The sequence below is a fragment of the Helianthus annuus genome, chromosome 10, assembly GCF_002127325.2.
Source record: "Helianthus annuus cultivar XRQ/B chromosome 10, HanXRQr2.0-SUNRISE, whole genome shotgun sequence".
Lineage (NCBI taxonomy): Eukaryota > Viridiplantae > Streptophyta > Magnoliopsida > Asterales > Asteraceae > Helianthus > Helianthus annuus.
Window position 1 is genome coordinate 158,403,748 of NC_035442.2, and position 10,890 is coordinate 158,414,637.

At 35.3% G+C, this 10,890-nt stretch overlaps 1 long non-coding RNA gene across 2 annotated transcripts; it reads left to right on the top strand.

Moving 5' to 3' along the window:
* Positions 1-6,394: 6,394 nt before the first annotated feature.
* Positions 6,395-8,645, top strand: LOC110883105. 2 transcript variants are annotated; one of them, XR_002560361.1, is made up of 3 exons: positions 6,395-6,423; positions 7,096-7,164; positions 8,474-8,645. It is a non-coding gene; the product is annotated as an uncharacterized LOC110883105 (long non-coding RNA). The 2 variants fall into 2 exon arrangements; XR_002560360.1 differs by having other exon boundaries at positions 6,401-6,423; positions 7,076-7,164.
* Positions 8,646-10,890: the final 2,245 nt, after the last annotated feature.

Sequence of the window (10,890 nt, forward strand, 5' to 3'; positions counted from 1 at the left end):
CAGATTGCCGTCCGATCGGATTGCCATCCAATCATGTGACGTTTGGGATTTCAACACTTAAACAATTTTCAACACGTTCAATGCATTACCAATTCTAACGGATTGCCACCCGATCGGTAGACCATCCGATCGAGTGACAACACTGCTGTGAACTTGTTCTCTGAGAATTACCTCACCGAACGGATCGTCACCCGATCGGACCGCCGTTCGATCGATCGACCTGAAGGGTAGAGATACTTCTCTGTTTTCAAAACGCTACAACGAAAACTTCAAAGTACAAACCATCATACACAAACACATCTTCACCAAACGAGGTGTCAATCCAATCGAATGGCCATCCGATCGGATGACCATCCGAACGGATTGACATCCGATCGGCTGGTCATCCGGTCGGATTGCCATCCGATCGGATTACCATCCGGCACCTACTATTTTTGCACCGTTTTACGCGCCGCTTATCGTTTATGCTATCGTTAACTGTTCAGGATAATCCCTCTCAGCGCTCCCTTCAATCCAAGAGAGTGTTTACTTGTTAAACACAATCTGTGAGTATACTCGGTCCCTTTTTGCTTTATGCACTTTTGGGTGTTACATACGTTATCTATATTCAAATCACAACAATCACACAACGCAAACACTATTTATATGATAACCGCTATTGCATGTTATACGTGACTCGATGAATGCCTGTTTGTTATGTTTACACATTGATTGCTGTCTAACTGCCTTAGCAACGATAGTACTATAGTTTGGACTCAGCACCTGTTCACTCAGGGGTCGTTAAGGATATTACTTCACGTGTTCGCAGTGGTGAACATGCGTTGCGCACTCGTTACTCGCAGTCAAATCGCAGTCATTGGTATTGATAGAATCTTTGTCGATAACTTACATGCTTCACATTATACGTTGTATAAGCTGGTTATGCGTAAACTATTTCGAACTCTATATTATGCTATTATCAAACTTGTATGCTCACCTTTACACTATCTGTATTGACCTTTATTTTATCATATGTGACAGGTGTTTAGGATGATATCTGCTAGGATGCTGTGTTTTTCCTGCTTTTGTGGAATCAAGTAGGATGAAGTCTAGAAACAAATAAACAATTTATTTTTATTTGAAATCTGAGTTGTCGAAACATGTTTTTGTTTGGAGAATATCTATGTCTGTAATAATTAGATTACTTAATGGGTTATGGTATGGGACAAAATATTAACTATTTGGTAATTTAGTCGTTATGGAATTTCTCTTGACAATCTGTTTCGCTCAGTGCCATGCCCCGATGTTTCCGTCATCGGTTGGGGTGTGACAATTTTTGCTACACTATTTTTGTTAATTTGTTTTATCAATTTCATAACAATTATCGTTGTATTTATATATTTGATTGAATGATTGATGATTTTATATTAGATGAAAATATGCGAATAGAGCCCAAATTTTTTATCTCGAACATGGCCAAAATTTTTTTTTTTTTTGGATGGCCCTGTTGATAACGGATAACATGCCGATGTCGTAATATACCAAACCAAATGAACCCCATCAATTTCAATACCGGTATTTAACTTTGTTGTTTTTTTCTTTCGATAAGCTGACACCATATCAGTTATAGCGTCACATATGATATTTTATCGAAACCAAAAACCATAAAAAAGAATATGGGTACTAGTACTGATGTTGTTCGGCTCGGTACAATACAACATCGACACGGTGTCAGTTTGCGAAACAACCAAAAAATAAAATGTCGGTACCAATACCGATTTTGTGCGGTCAGCTTTATGTTTGGTATGGTAGCAGTAGGGTATTAGTTTTCAACAATATTTACCAAAAACCATAAATAAAAATGAATACCAATACTAATACCCAAATTGTTTGTTACAAAAATTTGAAACTAAATGAAATTAAAAATATTATTAAAAAAATAAAACAAATACTTTAAAACGCCGGACGTAAAAAACATTGAACCATGCACGCCCGTTACATCATGTTAACAAGCAAAAATTAGACCGAAACGTAAAACATATAAAAATAACTAAGTTGACCAATGACCGCCGTGTTGTGACCGGGTCGTTTGCCGCTTAAGGTGTGTGTAAGGAGGTGGGGTCCATCTCTTTAGGGTGTGTGTGATTACTGGGTAGAGTAAAAGGGTGGAGTTTATGGTCAATGACTTATTTAAGAACTTCTTTCTAGGGTACTCGTGGGTAAGCAGCGCCAGTGTTTTGATGATTCTATCGTACTTGAGGGTGAAAATAATATGAAACTAGTATACTTCTCCTGCGCAGTGCAGCGGTATTCGGTCGGTGTCGGTTTGATTCATTACGGTATTGACACTTGGTACATCAACTTTAAGATAAAACCCAAAAAAAAAAGTCTTGATTCGAACCAAAATTGTATCGCCTTGTGTCTTACATTATCTGGAAATCGAAAAACATAAAAACTAATATCGGTAACGGTTCCAACAGTACGCATACTGGTACTGGTGTTGTTATGTCAAAATCGACAGGGCATCGACGTTGCTTGGATAGTATCAGTTTGGTTCGACACTTCCTATTGGTTACAATATATCTAATATACTCTATACTCCAACTGAAGTTGTTCGAATGGTATGGATTCGGTTCATCACAGTAACGAACAACAAAATCAATTATTTATGACTCGTCCGAATTTGAACATAACTTTTATTGAAACGTAATTAATAATAAGCACATCGCAACGGTATAAAGAATTACGCTATATTATTAGAATAGCAAAATGGGTAAAAGACGTCGGTTTATAAAAAAAGAAAACTAAATATGATGTAGCTTGATAACATGTACGTTTGTATTTCGATAACTTGTACAATACCACTTATAACTCAATTTCTTTTTTTTTATTGAGATGTAGATAAAATAGATACGTCGAACTGGCATACTTGAAATTTTATATATTATCCCATCTTAAAAAGTTAAAACGAAAATAAAATATATTTGCAATTAACTAATATATATATATATATATATATATATATATATATATATATATATATATATATATATATAATAATGTTTTTTTACTATTCATCAAGAGAATGTTTTAATATATATAATTGTATCATTGGCTGGCCCTAGAGTAGTACCCTAATACACCATTTCCACCCTAACCACCTATTATCTTTGAGGTAACTAAGGTCTTCTTACCCTCACAAACTATCCATGATATTAACAGGGATATATCATGATTTATAAATACAACATATTAACATAAGTGTTTGAATATGATTTTACAATAAGTCTCATAATCTGTTCAACTTGACGATTCGACACTAGGATGCAATGATTGAATTCAGGAAGATAACCAAATGAATCAGTATATGTAGAAAGAATGTGACGTGGTCGTTTAATTATGTTTATTTAGATTATGTATAACGTCACCAATTGATAATGATGTTGATGTACATGGTAATTGCAGGTTGCACGCGATCATCTCATCATGTAGTCAAAGCGGTTGAAGATCGAGTCATAGCACATATTGTATGGGAGTGTGGTCACGTAGCTTTTTAAAAGTATATCACTTTATAATAAACTAGATTGAAGGATGTAATTCTCATAAATGAGTTGTTTAAAATGGCTTACACGTATGGTAGAACGTTTATAAGGTACAGGAATCTATGGGTTCATATTTGTGCTGTGTGATTTCAGTTAAAATAGTCTAGGGTCTTACAAGTTAATTTATTTTATTAAAAAAAATTATGGATACGTCATTTTAAACTTCAAATTTTTAAACTAACCTATTCATGCCGTTCTAAAGAAAATTAATCGCTTCGTATAACCCAGTCTTTTATAAACCTTAAATTATGTTTCAAACTATTTGTTGATGTGACCAATATAATAACATATCCACATGTAGTCAAAAGCAGAAACATATGCAATATTCTTTTCATCCAAAAAAAAAAACTTTGTATAGGGTTAAACAATATTGCTTATACATACATAACTCTAGGTTTTTTTTTTCTTTTTCTTCTTTTTTGTATTTTGCCTAACAAAAGTATAAGAGAATCTAATAAGAAAAATAACGCATTAATAGATACAATCAAATCCCACTTATGTTTCTTTTGTACGTTCCTTTTGAAAGGCCATGATTGGAATATTACATTACTTTTGACTCGATTTAAACCCCCAGAAAACAAGCAAAATCATTACATCAAGCGGCGGGTGTGGGGTTTATAACTTCCCATAGATTTTATATTATAATATACACACCCGTTGTAGTAATATTAAATAGAAAATGTTAATTGAATACAACAAAATTAAATAGAAAATGTTAATTGAATACAACAAAGAAATTAGGATAGTATATACACATTTATATCGATTACTTAAAAAATTATATAGACAAGATGTTTTGACTACTACTACTAACTACGACTACGACTACGACTACGACTACGACTACCACTACCACTACCACTACTACTATTATTATTATTTAGGGATCCTCAATTACTGTTGGATTTAGGGATCCTCAATTCTGTTTAAATTAGTGATCCTCAGATAGTATTGTAGGATCAGGATCCAGGTCCAGCATCATCATAGTGATCCTTATACTAACAATTGTCTGCTTTGAATATGAAGTTATTTTGCAGGAGTACGTGCTTGGACTTGGTCTTGGCGATATTCCTGGAGCATATTCCCTCTATATTCTGCACGTGCTTGACCATTGTGAACGTTATGGAGATCGTGGAAGACTTGCACGAAATGCGGATAGTTAGTTAGCTTAGATATTTTCCAAATTTATACGGGGATAGCGAGCTTGATTAGAACACTTGGCTATTTTTGGCTAAACACATACACTCGTAACTGCTCTCATTAGCTCTCGACTGTTTGCTCGGCGATTACACACTTTTTTGCACTTTACACTTTAGTGAACCTTGTAACAAGCTCGCTATCATCCAAAGTAGTAATTCATTTTCTATTTAATTTGAGTTGGTGATCGGTAGTTTCCATCACCTGAGGTTTTTTATGTCGGAGATCAACTCTTGATCAAGGGCTTTTTCCTCGTATAAATCATTGTGTCACTTGTTCATTACATTTCTAAGTGATCCTTAATATAGTTCATTGATTCCAGCATCATACCTCACATCTAAAGATTTGGTTGCATTATCTTAGCTTGATTTTTGACCAAAACAGTTTGGCGCCCATCGTGGGGCGATTGGTGCTTCAATTCTGAAAATTTTGTTCGTTTTGTTCATTTTGTTTCATCACCTTAAACTGCATGGCTTCTCAAGGGAAAACCACTTCAAGTGCAATGCCAGCAATCAATTCATCCCAGGGCGTGCCACCTTTGCCTCCACCACCTTCTGGATCCCAGAAGAATGCTGAAAAGAGACCGACTCCTATTTTATCAAAACCTCCAACTTCTTCTGTATCTTATACTCCTACTACTAGTGACCTCTTTACTTTAATTTTGCAGATGAAGGATCACATACAGCAGCAGGATAAGACTAACAAAAAGATTCTCAGAGAAATTGGAGATATCAAGAAACAGAAGAGACCAGCAGAGGATCATTCCCCATTGATGCCTAGGTCTTTGAATTTCGACACTCCGGTCATAACCTCTCAGCATTCTGCAGCTCCAGATGTCCAGTACTTGGGTGGAACAAGAGGAATACACTACGGATCCTCAGCAACGTCTCAGGCCCTAGGATCCTATTTTTAATCAGCAGGATCCTTCGCTAGCTCAGGAGGATACATGGGAAAGCAGCAGGTTCAAGGATTCTCGCAGGTTCAAGGATCCTCGCAGGTTCAAGGATCCTCTCAGGTTCAAGGATCCTCCTTTCAACCTCAAGGATCCTCTCAGGTTTTCGGATCCATGGATTATCCTCCAAGACCCCCATTCACAGTGCATCTGTAACACCCCAAAAACGGGTTTGGTAATCAAACCACATTAATAGTAAAGATGGGTAAGATACCGTTAGTGGTAAAGAGAAAAATTGTTAACCCGGTAAATATTAGAATTTGAATAAATAAACTTGATGTTAATTAAAAGGAGGGTAAATACTTTGGGAAAAACAAAGTATATAGAAGTCCCGAGTTAACGGGACTTAAAGTAAAATGGGTTATGACTTCCCGAACCCATTCGGTAACTAGGAATAATTAACCTAGTTAACTAAATGTTGTAGACAATAAAGGAACTTGACTAATTAACCTTTCTTTTATAAACTTTGGAAAATAGAGGGGCTATAATGGACAAAACTGAAAGTGAAATTAATAAAAAGAAAATTTCACTCAAAACACACACAAAGTGTGTGTGTTCTGGTCGATGTTTACATAGAGCAAGAAAGGGGTTCCTTCTTTGAACCCTAAACTCACAATTTGATCAAAATCAGAGGGAAAACAAGCAAGGAATTTGGGGCTAAATCCGCGATCACCAAGACAAGGGGATCGTAAGGTATGTCGAAAATTATGATTTGGTGATATTTTGGAATTTTGATAATCATGCATGTCTTGTATGAAAATTTAATGTTTTAGTGAAATTGATGTGGGTTTAAGTCTAGAAACAAAACCCTAGGTGCAAACTTGTTAAATTTGTGCCATAAACTTGTAATTGAAGTGTTTACCTTGTATGAGGTAAATGGGATTACGAAAATATGATGAAGTCTTGAATTAGAGTGATAAATTGATGATAAACTTGACAATTTGAGTAAGTATATAATAGACTAGGGTTCGAAACCATCATGGATGGTAGTAATAGAGAAGTACTTGAACAATTATGAATTCGAGTATGTAAACATACTTGTCATAAGATGGGTTTTCGTATAACAAAAAGAAATTCGGTGCTAAATTCATGTCGTGGATGTTTGAAATCATGTTACCTAATAGTTAGTAAGTAAAATTTGATTTCATTAAGTAATCGGATGAAATTCCCAAGTGAGTTCAATGAAACAAATGTGCATTTGAATATGTTGATAAGTCAATTGACCTTTAAAAAGTCAAACCAACCAACGACTAGATCGAGTGATAAATTTGACATAAAACCCGTAAGGTGGGGTAGTCATAATTGATGATGACCAATCCAACTGTCTTAGGAATTATAATGATAGTTTGACGCTTAACAAGCTAGGTGGAGGCTTGGAAAGGAAGCGGGTCAAACGAATCAAGTATGAAGGAAAAGCGTGTTTCGGAATGCAAGGTAAGTAAAACTTACACCTTCTAGAATAGAATACTTACTTGTATAATGGATAGCATTGTGAATGATAAAATGGACATGGTTTTCGCGGGCATTTTATCAATAAAATAGTTATTGATAGCAAACAAGTCCGTTATATGCAAAACTGTTTCGGGGTCTTAAACACTTAGTTTTGACTCCATATGTGGTCAGAAGTTGTATAACAACAAAAATGATGATTGGTAATATTTATAAATTTTTCGGAAGTTGTTTAACATGGTTTTCGCGGACGTTTTGTCAACAAAATAGTTGTTGACAGCAAGCAGGTCCGTATTTGCAGAAATTGTTTCGAAGCCTTAAACACTTAGTTTTGACTCAATATTTGGTCAGAAGTGGTATAACAATATAAATGATGATTGGTAATTTTTATAAGCTTTTCGGAAGTTGTTTAACGCGGTTTTCGCGGATGTTTTGTCAAGAAAATAGTTGTTGACAGCAAGCAGGTCCGTATTTGCAGAAATTGTTTCGAAGCCTTAAACAGTTAGTTTTGACTCAATATTTGGTCAGAAGTGGTATAACAATATAAATGATGATTGGTATTTTTTATAAGCTTTTCGGAAGTTGTTTAACACGGTTTTCGCGGACGTTTTGTCAACAAAATAGTTGTTGACAGCAAGCAGGTCCGTATTTGCAGAAATTGTTTCGAAGCCTTAAACACTTAGTTTTGACGCCATATTTGGTCAAAAGTGGTATAACAATATAAATGATGATTGGTAATTTTTATAAGCTTTTCGGAAGTTGTTTAACGCGGTTTTCGCGAACGTTTTGTCAACAAAATAGTTGTTGACAGCAAGCAGGTCCGTATTTGCAGAAATTGTTTCGAGGCCTTAAACACTTAGTTTTGACTCAATACTTGGTCAGAAGTTGTATAATAATATAAATGATGATTGGTAATATTACGTATTGTTAAGTGTTACAAATACAGGCAAGCGGAAAGTATGAGCATGTTTTGCCAAAGTCGGCGAAAAGTAATGCAATGTATTAAAAACGAGTCAATATTGACCCGTGCCAGGTACGCACAAGGAATGATACTCTCGTGAATGGTACATGTACCAACCATAATATGGATTATGGTTGGAGGAAATAAAAGTTGATAAAATTATAGTTTGACATAAATATCCATAACGGGTTAAATAATTCGGTTTAAGAACCGGAAATTTGAATTCGAAGGAAACAAGAATTTTGAATAACGGATGAATGAATTGGATGGAAATATGTTTATAACTTGTTGTGAAACTATCAAAACTAACTTTTATGTTGGTTTTGATTTTAGGAATGTCTTATGGAACTCCGGATGAGGATCAAGCAAGAAAGGAGAACCGAACACATGTCTTGAAGCTTCCGCAACGATCTTTTATTGTTCTAGTTTATAAAGTGGATATTGTAAACACTTGAAATTATATTTTGGAATGTTTTAAATTATGCAAGAAGTTTAACTTGGAAAAGTTTTTGTAATCTTGCATTTTCTTATAAAATACGTGTTTAATATTATAATATTGATTAATAGAGACGGGTCTTACAAGTTGGTAATCAGAGCTCAAGGTTAAAAAAATAAAGTGTTCGGTTTGAGGCTTGATCGCAAATCCGGTAAGTACATATATATAGTAACGGTTTAGTATGATTAAAGTGTTGAGAACAACACACAGGGTCATCGCGTAATACACGTTACACCAATCAAATCGATAAAGGATAGATATAGTCAACGAAATTACGTGTGTTGACACATATAGTGGAAAAGCCTTGTATTATAAGACGGGCGATTATTGATGTCGACATTACTAACTTAGTGAATGTTTTAATTGAAGGACACTCGCATCCGAAGATGACGAGAGTTGGACGAATTACGGACATGACGATGGAACGGTCCGATGTATGACAAGCAGAGCATACTTATCAAGAATCTAAATCGCATAGTGATCGCGAACAAGGTTAACGGCAAAAGAAGCCCATTAGGGCAAGCATTGTTAGGTGCAAATTTTAAATTTAATTGCACAAATAGTAATATGCAACAAACATGTAGAGAATGATTGTTGCACATATAAATTAAAAGCTTGGAAAACCTGAATAGAATACCTATCCAGAATATTATTTCCAAGAAAACTAAGTAGAGGCGTTACTTACATGGGGTGTAATGTGGAATTATAAAAGGTCATGTATATCAGGTGTTGATCGCTTACTCTGGCCAAGTAAGTAGTGAACACGTGGTACCATGAACTTTTATGATGGACATACTTACATCCGATGTACTAAGGACAGGGTAAATGGGACAAACTAAAAGTACCCAAATGAATCAAATGAGCAAAATACTTGAGAATAATGTAAACGCAAGCCGGGTGACGGAAGCGTATTACATTAGAATAATGAGCCCGAGAGAAGGGACGAAAGAGCCATGGTTGACAAAATAGGCAAGTAAAACCAAAGTATAGATGATCCGCCGGATCATAAAAGCGAAGGTATTGCCCACACGAAAAAAAAGATAATCAAAGTTGTTGACTTTGGACGTAGTAAAGAAAGGATGACGATGATAATCGTCATTCATAATCTATAAGGCCGTCAAGGATGGTCATATAAAGAATAAAAGACATGGTCGAATAAAAGCGATGGATTTCGCTAAGACGACAAATAAATCGAAGCGAAGTCTTAATGCATACCGGAAGGGTTGCAATAATAACGACTTCGGTAAAACACCCGGTTGATGGGTAAGGAGTTAAACACATGCGTAGACCGAGAAGTGGGAACTCGGGTGGAAAGTCAAAAGACTCGGGTTTTGAGTCATGACTAAAAGACGACAAGATGATGTAAATAGAAATTTTGATAAATTATGTTCAACTATTTTAAAGTTGAACGGGTCGAACAAAGAATGAAGTTTGACATCCATAAGTGATAAAATTTCACACGAACAAGTCAAACGAAATAAATAAAGAATAACGCTTGCTAATGAAAGTAAGCACGAACCGAATAAATAAAAGCGCGAAATATTAATAAACCTATGCAATGGGTTATGGGCGCTAAAAACCCTAAGGTAAAAGAACCCGGGTAGAGGGTTGCAAAGAAATACATGTGAGAACCAGATAATGGTAAGCGTAGAACAAATCGACGTGTAGATGACGTAAAGAGTCATAAAAATCGGAAAAAAAAATTAGTCCGGAAGTAAACGAGCGAAACCTTAGACTACGGACAAGGTCATCTAAAGTTCAAAAGCGAAAATAAACGATTCCAAACATAACAAAGGATGTTTTGAAGCTATATATGTATATATACATTTGAATATAAACACGAATAAAAGATGATCTACGGGATCATCATAACCTACGGGATTGAAAAGTAGAGTTCTACGAGACCAAGAAGACCCTTGGGTCATAAACGGAAAGAAACGAACTGTTGAGCTCTCACTTTAAAAGGGTGAAAATCGAAAGAAATAGCCAATGAGGCTAAGTGAAAGGACCTGCGGGTCAATAGTGTAAAGCGAGGAAAACATTTAAGAATCCCCGCGTAAAATAAGGACTGTAAAAGAATAAATGTCAAGTTGTCAGAACTGTTTGACATAAATTAAAGATAAAATGTTAACTAAAATTCAGTTTTAGTTAAAAACAATGTTTTACCAAACATAAACAATATGAGGTTGATTGGGAAACGATTACCATTAGAAAGGAACAGGTCTTGACACCAATAGGTGTAAGACGGTAAATT